The sequence below is a fragment of the Paroedura picta genome, chromosome 10 (assembly GCF_049243985.1).
Source record: "Paroedura picta isolate Pp20150507F chromosome 10, Ppicta_v3.0, whole genome shotgun sequence".
Taxonomy (NCBI): Eukaryota; Metazoa; Chordata; class Lepidosauria; order Squamata; family Gekkonidae; genus Paroedura; species Paroedura picta.
In genome coordinates, this window is record NC_135378.1 from 54,514,170 (window position 1) to 54,526,767 (window position 12,598).

The 12,598-nt window shown below is 43.0% G+C and overlaps 1 protein-coding gene across 4 annotated transcripts in view; it reads right to left on the reverse strand.

The window, feature by feature from the left end:
* IL15 (interleukin 15) overlaps window positions 1-10,399 on the reverse strand; it is a 30,367-nt gene extending 19,968 nt beyond the window's left edge. Inside the window, exon 1 of one of the 4 annotated variants that reach the window (XM_077300223.1) lies at window positions 10,109-10,399. The gene's annotated coding sequence lies outside the window, so the exon portion shown is untranslated. The remainder of the gene's footprint in view (window positions 1-10,108) is intronic. The other 3 variants (XM_077300224.1, XM_077300222.1, XM_077300221.1) reach the window with 3 other exon arrangements.
* Between the last annotated feature and the right edge of the window lie 2,199 nt (window positions 10,400-12,598).

The following is a 12,598-nucleotide window of genomic DNA, read 5'->3' on the forward strand; positions in this document are numbered from 1 at the left end:
TAGTGGTTATAATGGAGGCAGCATTACTGGGAAACAAGTCAATGCAGCAACAAAAAAGACAGAGAATGAGGTGGCTGGATGGAGTCACTGAAGCAGTTGGTGCAAACTTAAATGGACTCTGGGGAATGGTAGAGGACAGGAAGGCCTGGAGGATCATTGTCCATGGGGTCGCCATGGGTCGGACACGGCTTCGCACCTAACAACAACAAGAACATATGAACCTGCAGAAAATACCTAGTCTCAACAATAAGATACAAATGAGAGCAGACAAGATGTGTAGCATGGAAGCCCCATTCCAATGTTAATGCTGAGTAGGCAACTAGAAACATTGCTGGAAAACTGTCATGGGATATCCAAATAGTGGCTATGGTGTTTTCTGAGCTATACTGGATATATGAGAACAAAATGGTAGAGCTAACCCTTCTACAGTGCCACTATTCCAATGGAAATCCTCCTGCTATGGAGAACTGAGGTAGTACAGGATCAGTGTGTCATCTAGCTACGTGATCATCTGGCCTACAGAAGCAATATATACACCTACCTAAACTCATAGCTTAAATGCCGTATTTGACATTTACCACAAGGATACCTGTTAGCAATGACAGTACACACTCATAGGATTCAATAAAACACATAGTTAGTCACTATGCTTTATAAACACAAGGCAATTTTTTTAATAAGGTGACCAGATTGTCCCTCTTTTGGAGGGACATCTGGGGGCACCTGGAAAATTGTACTTATGTTGAAATTTTTATAGATAGATAGATAGATAGATAGATAGATAGATGATAGATAGATAGATAGATAGATAGATAGATAGATAGATAGATAGATAGATAGATATAGATATAGATATAGATATAGATATAGATATAGATATAGATATAGATATAGATATAGATATAGATTTAGATTTAGATACCGCCCTCCCCGAAGGCTCAGGGCGGTTTACATTAAAACTAGTCAACGATACATGAAACAATCTTCGTTAAAACATACAGTAATTAATAACAGTGGTTGTAACCATATAACAGAATAATGTAACAGTATAACAATATAATAAAATAATATAACGATGGAACAGTGCAATACCACAACAGGTCCAGAGCACTCTGGTGGAGTTCTGGGAGGAAGGGGGAAGAGGGGGAAGTGGGGGGAGCGGGGGCCCTTCATTCGCTGTTGGTTGTGCCTGATCTCAACCAAATGACTGGCGGAGGAGCTCCTTTTTGCAGGCCCTGCAGAATTGTTTAAGCTCTGTCAGGGCCCTGATCTCCTCCAGGAGCTCGTTGCACCAGGTGGGGGCCAGGACAGAGAATGCTCTGGCCCTGGTCGAGACCAGGCGGACTTTTTTAGGGCCAGGGACCATTAGCCGGTTGGTGGCAGTGGAGCGCAGAGCTCTTTTAGGGGCATAGGCAGGGAGGCGGTCCCTCAGGTACACTGGGCCCTGACCGCGAATGGCCTTGAAGGTAATTACCTTTAGTCTGATCCGGAATTCAACTGGCAACCACTGCAGTTGGTAGAGAATGGGCTGGATGTGGGACCTCCACGGTGTTGCTGTGAGGATCCTGGCCACTGCGTTTTGGACCAGCTGTAGTTTCCGGGTCAAGGCTAAGGGCAGGCCTGCATAGAGCGAGTTACAGAAGTCCAGTCTAGAGGTGACTGTCGCATGGATCACTGTGGCTAGGTGTTCCGGGGCCAGGTAGGGCGCTAGTAGTTTAGCTTGGCGGAGATGGTAAAATGCCAGCCGCGCTACCTTTGTGATCTGGGCTTCCATTGTAAGGGAAGTATCCAGAATCACGCCTAGGTTCCTGGCGGAGTCAGCCGTAGAGAGCTGTACTCCATCCAGGGCAGGCAGGCGCGCTTCCTCGCATGGGCCCTTCCTACCCAGCCACAGGACCTCCGTCTTTGAAGGATCGAGCTTCAGACGACTCTGCTTCAGCCATCTCGTCACTGCTTCCAGGCAGCTGGCTAATGCTTCTGGGGAGGAGTCAGGGCGGCCATCCATCAGGAGGAAGAGCTGGGTGTCATCGGCATATTGATGACAACCCAGCCCAAACCTCCATACCAGTTGTGCGAGAGGGCGCTTAAAGATATTGAATAGGATAGAAGAGAGGACCACTCCTTGTGGGACTCCACAAGTAAGTTGATATATATATATATATAAACCTTCTTGTCTTTTTTAATTTGTTCACATACTTGAAATCTAACACTGCCCTCCAATCTCCATTGTTTTCTTTCTGCCTGTGGCACTCTTTCTATGGCTTGAATCTGAAGTAAATGTTCTATAGCCAATTTTGTCACTATCATTTTTTCTTTTGACTTTGTTTTGGAGACTTCACAAACCTATCTGGTGGGAGGCACTGAAATTCTATTGCATAACCTTTGTGGGCTACTTCCTGTGACCATCTGTCCACCTCTACTGCCCACTGATCTTCAAATAAGGTTAGCCTGCATCCCACCGGCACCTCCATGAAGTCATTGTTTTGACTGCTACTGTTTTCTGTCCTTCTTGTCTCCCTTGTTGAAGTTATAGTTGGGTTTTCTATTGTTGTAACCCCCTCAAAAGGACTGTATATTTTGCTATCAATAAGGTCTTTTGCCTTCCTGTTGAAACCTAGGTAGGGTATTTTGAGTTCTAAAAGTGGAAGAAGAGCCAGTTTGATACCTCCTGTCAGACCTTCTCAAGGTTCTGGGCATCACTTTTTATCTCTTGTTTCCAATAACACCTGCTCTTAAACCTCTCCAAGTAATTTCTCACCATAGAATGGGTACACCGTCACAATTGATTTGGCCTTCAGATCCGCTTGCCATGCTCTCAGTTGAAGTGTTCTTCTGGCAGCCAAACTCATTGCCATGGCTCTGGCTGTAAAAGTAGAAGTGTCTAGAGATGCATCAGCCAAGAATGACACTGCTTTCAGTACCCTCTGCACACCTTCTGACAGATTCCTGTATTCTGGAATTAATTGGGCCACCTTACACATCCATACTATGCAAGCCCTTGCTACAATAGAACTGAGGATGGCTGGTTTTGTTGCCATAGCCACTGCTCCAAAAGTCTTCTTTAATGCATAATTTGCCTTTCTATCCAAATGGTCTTTTACAGACCCTTCACCCTCTTTGGATAGTAACCCCTAAGTCTGCAAAGCGATAATCGTTGCATCAATAACTGGTGTCTGAAATAACTTCTCCACGTATTAGGGTATAATTTCTTTGCTGTTTAAGGAAGCTATCTGTTTGCCATTGGTTTTACCCATTCAGCTCTATATAACCTCTCAAAATGTTGAGGCAAAGGGAATAACTTAGGAATTTGGTCCTTAGGTGAAAACAATTCTGTAATAGCTTTAATTTAGGATTTATCTCTTCTTCCACTGCAGACTGCTTAATATCTAATGCAGCCATACATCTGCCCAATAAGTATTGATAGTCATCTGAGCTGAAAAATGTTTATTTTGATCTGGTAATTCTATTTCCTCTACAGTTTCTTCATCTGATAAAAATTCAGTATTGCCTTTTGATGATCCCTTCCCATCTGAGTGTGTACTGACTCTGGAAGGGTTGTAATATATTCTTTTTTGAACTGCTTTAGTTCAAAATGTGCTCCTGACTCACTGTCTTGGCTGCATCCTGGAGACGGGAATCTACTGTGCCCCCACACACTTCTTTATGGGGCCTAGGGCTCCTTTTTTCTTTCAATTCAGCTCTCACCATTTGCATTATTTTTTGCATTAAATCCATAGAAATATCATTTTGCTCAGAGGTGCTAACTGTATCTTCCTCGCCCAATTCTGCTTCAGTAGGGACATTATGTGCCTCCGCAATTTCCCTGCTTTCAAATGACTGCTGTCTTTTTCATTTCACATTTTGGAGGCTTCTCCTTCTGCATTTTACTGCTGACTGGGAAGACTCCTTGGCAGTCGTGGAAGGGACGGTTCTAGAGGATGTGTCTGCCAACTTTTCAGCCTCCCCCAGTACCATTGGGGCTTCCAGGTCTGTCTCCAATAGGAGCATGGTGCTGCATGCCTCAGGCTCTCTTTTTCTCCATGAGGCTTGAAATGGCTGCCTTTAATTTTATTGTGGAGAGTGTGCTTATAACAACTTTTCTCTCCCTGTTTCTGTCTCGGATCACAGATAATAGACTCCAAACAGATCTTTAAACCATACAAATAGTAAAATAGTAGAGAAAAAATAGTAGAGAAATAGATAGAAAACTTTTAAAGGAAGGGCTGCCCACTGCCTAACTGGCTGTCTCCCTATGGAAGGCAGGAAATGAACTGAGCTTGGGTGACTCCTACCGGAAGCTAACAGGAAAGAGAAATTTGAATAAGCCCTGCCTCCCTGATGGAATGGTGGAAATCACCTCAGAGAGAGAAAACAAGGACTATCCTGAGGAATTGTTAGAAGTCATCATTTGGCTATAAACTATTGAATATTTAAGGGTTTTTATGTTGTATTTTATTGGTTTTATATTGTGAACCGCCCCGAGACAACTTGTCATGAGGGGTGGTATAGAAATGTGAATAATAATAAATAATATTTTTGACATAAGTAACAGAAATCAGAAACCCATATGTAGTTTCATTTTCCGGATTACAGAAACACTTGGAATTTCTTTCTACAAATATCTCTACTTTCAGTTCCTCTTACTCATACTTGAGCAATTTTATGTTCTTATTGTTCGATCCAAAGTTTGGAGAGGGAAGAACCACCCTTTCAGTCCTGCAAACTGGTGGTTTACACCTCATGTGGTATTCTACTAAACCTAATCTATTTTCTTGCACTTTTATCATCACTAGGAGCATTAAGACAACATCTGGAGTTCTTTAGACTGCAGTTTGACATAATTTGAAGAAACACTTCCTAGTTAATCCATTTAGAACTGCTGCCTTCATTAGACAATATTGTTCTTTTTCTATTGAATACATACATATGAAGAAAACATCACTTATTCTGAAGCATGTTTGCTTTGTACACAAAAAAGTATAAGAAGCGATGGTCAAATAAGCATGATATTTTGTTTTCTTCTTTAATCTAGTTGCATATCAAATGCACCAAAATTAGTCTAAGGCTCATAACACATGCTTACTTTTTAAAAAATCCAATAGCAAATCTGGCTAGGGTTCGGGAGACTATTTACTAAGAGCATCTAACTTGAAATTGAGCAGAATATAAAAAATTGCACACTGTACAAGAATTTTTAAAATAACTTTGCCGAATTTCATTTGTCATCCTAACCAACAGGCTACCATCAGTAATTTAATGGACTGAGAAGGCTGCCTTCTGACAGCTCATTCAATGTAGAATGTCATCAGGTTGCGATGTGAATTGTGAATTATTTGTAAGATACAAGCAGAGCATAAAGATTCACAAACGTCTACTCTTCAAGTTTTAAATACCTTTCCTTTATAAATAGACAAAAGTTCTAAACAGAGTTGTGTAAGACTCAACTCAGTAAGAAATGGCTGTGCCAATGTTATCAGGTAAACTCACCGGTATCATTCAAGAGTTCCAGCTTGCTCCTTCCTAGCTAAATATATTCTCTGTTGTGTACCACAAAAGCCATTACATAGACTACAGAGCATGGATATGAAGAAAATTGGCCATTCAGTTGTCATCATTTGATTTCCCACATCCCAAACAAATTAAAACTGTGCAGAATGAACAAATATGCATGTGAGCAAGAGCAGCACACTAGAACTACTTTTGTCCCAACATGCTTTGAGCATAACATCTGTACATGCATATGCTAGACTTACTTGATTGCAAAGAGAATGCTTGTATTTTCTATACAGATATCATGCTGATTGCAAGTATCAGATAGGACCAGCTGTCACAAGCCATCAATATAAATGGACTCCACTTGGTCATAGTATTTGTACAAGGTATCTGCTGCATTTTTATTCAGAATAACTTTGAGGGGAGAACTATTTTTTCACTGACCAGGCATGTTAATATTTGATATAAATGAGTACCTTCCCAAGCACCTGCAAAGGGTTGAAGCTTGATCGTCAAATCCATGTTGACATCACTTGTATAGAATGCTGTTATTAAAATGACAACTTTATTTTTATCATATACAAATAGTACACAGCTATACTTGTTTCTGTTTAAAACACAACCAATCTGATAAGCCAGTTTGGTGTGGTTAGGAACAGCGAACTGTAATCTGGAGAACCAGGGGCCATTCTGCACAACTTTAATATAGCACTAATCTTACATTTTGGTTTTGCCACTAAAACTGCGTTACGCATGACGTTGTGAGCAATCTGCAACACTCCTGCAACTCTAGTGCCAAAATCGCTTCGTTATAACGATTTCCGGGGAATCGGGAAAAGTGGATTCATCCTCAGAAAATCGCTACACTCTTGCCAACAAACTGCAACACTTGCGAAAAAGACATGTGCGTTCTCAATGTAGCGGTTGCAACAAAGTCCCTCCCCCTGGCTCTCTCCTCCGAACTTCCGGTGAAGCGATCGCCATTTTTTTTCCTCGAAGCAAGCTGGGAAAGCAACAAACTAGCCAGGCTCCATTCACCCAGCGAAGCTTCTCCGGCTACAGTCCCTCCACAGAAGTGCTTTAAAGCTCCCCTAAGTCCCCAAGCACAACACAGCCCCCTGTTCACCAGTTCCCTTTAAATTCGGCCAAAAATTGCACCTGTGCGGGAGGGGATTTTTTTTTCCACTCGGGGGAGCGTGGTAACAATGAATCGCCAGCTCACATGCCAGCCAGATGGGTCTCTCGGTTGCAACGAATCAATGCATATTCGTTGCAACGTGTGTCTTTTTTTTTTTTAACCTGTGCTTAAAGGGAAAGGGGCTTTTCGGGAGAATGATAACAACCGCCCATTGGCTGTTCCGTTTGATTGATGGCCAGGGGCAGGAACAAGCACAGAAAAAAATTGCTTCCTTTCTAGCGATTCCTGCAAGACTGGAAACCTGTGAGGAATGAATGAAACGCTACTGGATTCCACTACGAATGAAGGTATGCGGAACGTCAAGATTCCAGTATTTAAAATAGTGTTTCCGCTTTGTGAAAGCAATTGGCAACATTGGTCCTTGTGCGGAATGGCCCCAGGTTTGATTCCCCATTCATCCACATGCAGCCAGCTGGATGACCTTGGGCTAGTTACAGTTCTGTTAGAGCTGTCTCAGTTCCACTTACTGAGAAGAATCCCACTACTTTCAAGAGATATTTTGCTTGCCAATTCTGACAATGTGTACTTCTCAGGAAGAGTTTTGTAATGAGGTACATAATTTTGGAGTTGTAAATTATTCCCCGTTTGGGATCTATGCCACCCAGTTCAAAAACAGATGTCACAAGAATAATTATGACTACATCAAGAAATCTAACAACACTTTGGGATCTAATTACCAGTTAACTGGTCCCTTCAGATGCTTCATTTTCTGAATCTGCCTTCCTTACAGAATACCCAGTCAGCTGAACAGAATTCAAAATAGATGTCTGATGATGCTGGGAGGGGGATTCAGATTCCAGCCCTTAATGCAATCCCCCCATATCTTAAAATCATTTTATAACCTGTTCCTGTGTCAAAAATTATTATTAAGCCTACATAAAATGAAACATTAAAATGCCTCTCCAAAGAACAGAAGATATTTTACAGGGCTTTAAAGACTTCTAGGAATTCAGGGCTGTCAAAATTAGTAACCATGCAAATTAAAGCACCGCAATCTGAGGCCTCATTGCATTTGCCTGGTGAATCAAATACCAGCCACAGATCCTGATGACAAATAAGAGGTCCAGAGCCTACTCTAGCTACACCAATAAACACTACTCAGGAAAAGGAAAAATGGTCAGTGAGATTAACTTGCTGCCAAGATGTTATCTTATGGGAAATCTTTGCCTAAATCACACAAGTCAGACCTTAAAACCCTATCCACAACTGAGTCAGATAAAGAACAGAGTCTAAACAGAGCAAAATACACTATAAATTCCAAGTTTAAAACCCAAGTCATGCCATTTGCAGGCAATTGTAAAGGATAAAGTACAAACAAGCACCAGCCATTCACTAAATAGAAATGCCCTTGAAACTTCAAGAGGATCATTTCTCAAAGGTGCAAGTTTATAAAATAAAAGGTGGTATTTAAAAGACCCTGATACACAGTTTACCTTTGTTAAACGATTCAATGTGCCTGGACATTGGGGGGCACTATATCACTCTAAGTGGATGTTAAGTGTTATCTCCTTGAATGGGATGCCTCTCTATCTTAACTTGGGAGCTGGCTCTGACCCAGAGCTCCCCTCTGTTTCTGCGCTGGGAACTTTGCTTCCCCAGTTCCCATGCAGGAACACAAATACAAGGCTGACAAGGTGCACCAGGCTAAATGCTCCCCCATGTGGGATCAGAAAGATCCCACATGGGGGAGCAAACTCCAGCCTGCAGCCCAACATAGACCTTCCAGTGTGGTCTCTATGCTTTTTGTTCTATACCAGTCCTTCACATCGCTCTTCTTCTTATTTATTTATTTATTTATTGTATTTATATACCGCCCTCTCCGAGGGCTCAGGGCAGTTTACAGAAAACAGGGAGGATACAATTAACACATAGTAACAGGTAACAGTAACAGCAGTAATATTATAACAATAATAATTTAACGTGATAATAACAATGATACATAAAATAGAAATTATAAGAGCCTCAGTTCTTGGAGTCTGGTGCATCTACAGCCTTCATACTTTCATACCCATGATGCCATATTATCTGGCTCTTGAATAAAGGTAAAGGTATCCCCTGTGCAAGCACCGGGTCATGTCTGACCCTTGGGGTGACGCCCTCTAGCGTTTTCATGGCAGACTCAATACGGGGTGGTTTGCCAGTGCCTTCCCCAGTCACTACCGTTTATCCCCCAGCAAGCTGGGTACTCATTTTACCGACCTCGGAAGGATGGAAGGCAGAGTCAACCTTGAGCCGGCTGCTGGGATTGAACTCCCATCCTCATGGGCAGAGCTTTCAGACTGCATGTCTGCTGCCTTACCACTCTGCGCCACAAGAGGCTCTGTAGTAGGAATACTACTCTTTAAATTAGGCTTCTCTTTCTCCTCTCAACTGCAACCTCAATGTGAACTGAATCTACTTAAATGAATGTAAGTTTCACTTTTCCAGTATACTTCCTGGGAGATATATTTTACTGCATGCAATTCCCTGCATGTATGACTGGGCTAACTCGGCTGTATTAGCCAACTATCCCAAAAATATAATTTCAGTGATATTTGTTAAGGCATAAGATCTTAAGGCATAACCCTACTACACTCTCTCCAGCTTTCATTCCCTGTCTTCCCAGTTCGCCTAAAGTGACTTCCTTAGGATCATGTTGTTTTTCAGACTGAAAGGAAAATGAATGTTAACTCTTATGTGCAAGTGCATCCACGTGGTCATAGAACACACACTCTCACATGCATGCACACATCAGGACGGTAAGTGTTTCAAAATGTAAACAGGAGTCTTGCAACACTTTAAAATGAACCCCATTTTATTTCCTCCTACACTTTCCTGACTAAAAACTACTGGTTCAGAAGAGACTTAATCTGGAATAAAACCCCATTACTCCTGAAGGTGCCACATGGCTCCTGCTTCCATTTGCCGGAGCAGAGTAGCACCCAGACCACCCCACTAGAAATGTTATCACAGGGAAAGCAGGGCGAAACGCCTTTCCGTTTTGCTGGGACAGAAAGGCAAGCATTCGACTGTGAGGCGAAGCCTTCAGACCAATCGCTTGACGGAGTCAACTGTTCAGGCTACTTTGCCAGCGCACCGTGGCCAGGACAGGAGCCTCGAGTGCTCTGTCAATGAATAACATCCCGCAGGCAGGCGAGAGGCTGAAGCCACAGAGTGGGGGTGGGGCTGCCGAGACGGCCGGCGAAGTGACGGAGCTGTCCCAAGAGGGTCCCCACGAGACTTTCCCCAGAAGCAGCGCTGCCCTGCCTGCCGCCTGGGGGTTGGGGCTCGGCTTGCCCTCTGCGACTCTTTCTTCGCTCTCGCCTCCTTCTCCCGCCCCCCTCCCCCGCGCCCAAACGTTTGCTCGCGCACAGGGCGGGAAGCCGCCAGAGGTGCGCGCGGAGCCTGGGAAGCCCGCCGAAGAAGCCCACCAGGTACCTGGCCACAGGCGCCGACCAGTCCTCCTCGCCCAGGCAGTCCGGCGCGGGTCGGAAGCAGCGCTGCCCGTGGCGGGGAAGGGACGGCCCAGAGGCGAGCGGGGCGGCTCCCGGTCCCACCCTCGGCCGAAGAACAGCCTCTGGGGCGGCTGCGAGCTCCAACGCGCCTTCCCGCCGTTGCAAAGCCCGCTGCCGGCCCGGGAGCTTAATCGGAGGGCTGGCTTTTGGGGGTAGGTTTTCCTCGGGACGCCAGTAATGACTGGGGAAGGCACTGGCAAGGCCACCCCGCATTGAGTCTGCCATGAAAACGCCAGAGGGCGTCACCCCAAGGGTCAGACATGACCCGGTGCTTGCACAGGGGATACCTTTACCTTTGCCTTTCCTCGGGACAGTGTCAGGCGCCAGGAGCACTGAGGAAAAGCCGCGTGTAGCTAATAAAGTGCCACCAATCTCCTCTCTGCGCTCAGCCAGTGCCTGCCAGGCCAGGCTTCTCACAGACAAATGCGGAGGGATGTTGTGCTTTTTCTTTGGCCATGGTTATTATGGCATCGGATGTTTTACCGTGCGAGACGCCTTCAGTGGGTTCTTTACCAGAGGCAGCATATTTTTCAAATAAATACACGTTAATATTTTATTATTTACTTGTTATTAAATGACCTATGTTAGGGCAGACTACTGTGTTCATACTTCCATTTAAAAATAAATGTCAATCGAATGCACATTTCCAAAATAGATGTGGGGCAAGGGTTCAGCAAATATGTACAGGACTGTGGCCTAAAATACTGGAGTGCACATGAGTTACGCTAGACGAAGTATCATTCATGCACAACTTCGTTAAACAGTTACTATACTGCCTGGCTTTTTCATGGCATAAAATGAGCTATGCTTGTAATCCTTATATCACAAATCATCGTTCAAGCTCTGCAGCACCTGCCATCTATTATACTGCAGACTGCCATAGCACATCCTCCATTTATTTCAAAGTTGATAGCATTTGTTTTGTTTAAACATATACTTGGAAACCATAATTGCCTTGCGATTAGTCCTGCTCAAAACCTTCTGGTTTGGTTTATGTCTTGCTCACTGGTGACAAGTAGGGAGTTGATGATTCAGCATGCTGTGCAAACACTTCATTTATACCCTGCCTTTCCCCCCAATGCTGCTTACATCATTCCACTGTCCCTCATGGTATCCTTGCAACAACCCTGTGAGGCAGATTAAGCTGAGAGTTCACAACTCCTCCAAGGTCACTCAGGATGCTTTCATGACAGAGTGGAGGTTCAAAACTGAGTCTCCCAGATCCTAAACTGACACTCATACCACATATATGTTGCAGGGTGCCTTGCTGTTCATATGGATCTATTTACAGGTGTGCAGTCAATATTTATATCATATCATATTGTTATTGTTATACTGATTTAATTGTAAACCACCTTGAGACAGAGTCTGAAGAGCTGGCATAGAATGGTCCCAAATAAATAAGTCAGATACATCCATCCATACAAATATAAGCCAGATTGCTTACCATGGCTTCTTTTCCACCTGTATTTTGCTAGCTTTTGTAAGCAGAGCTCTTTATGACAGCTTTTTTTGCAGTTTAGGCTGTTGACTAACTTTTACTGCTTTTGAGGTTTTGTTATTTTTGCTATATTCATGTGTGGTTTGGTACTTATGGCTATATGGTTGGGCTTTTGTAAAAACTTTTCTGTTGTTACTAGGTGGGTGGCTGATTTTTTCCCCCTGAGGATTATGTACAAAATGGAATGGTGGGAAATAAATCTTTTAATGAATAACTTAAAATATATCATTTTAATTCAAAGACTAAAGTTCTTATAGTTTAAATCTCACAGTGTCTCAAACATAATTCTATCAAACTAAGGACTGGATTTTGTAAATTTAGTTAGTTCATTATTACCTTTCGGACACATATACAACCACATTGCTGTTGTCTCTACCAAAATATCTTTGTATCATACAACCCATCTGTAGTATACAGTAATGAAGGTGCAGAGATCTGGCCTATGTTATTTATTGCTTCCCAAACTATTACAAGTGAGAATATAACAGGCTGCAAGCCTAAGAACAACCCATGCAATGCTTTTTATTCGAAGCAGCCTAATGGCATCTGACAGTGTTCAAGCTTTCAAGTTCACCAGAACTAGTTGTCAGGGGAGGCATCCTATGTCTCTTTTAATTTTGAGAGAAGTTAAAAAGCAGATTGTTTCAAATCATGTTTTTAAGATCTGGCCATGCCAGTTTTTGATGCAGTTGCTATGCTAGTTTTCTGTTTTGAATCCCTATTGATGTTAGATCATAGCAGGAGGCTTGAAAGCTTGCACATTATTGTGTGTCATTAGATTGGTCCTAATATTTATTTATTTTCATTTCATAATTGGATGCAAGGCAGATAATGAAAGATATTCTAATTTGGAGGGGGATTTTGATTTTGGACTAATATGACTATAAACAACTTTTTTCTATAAATAACATG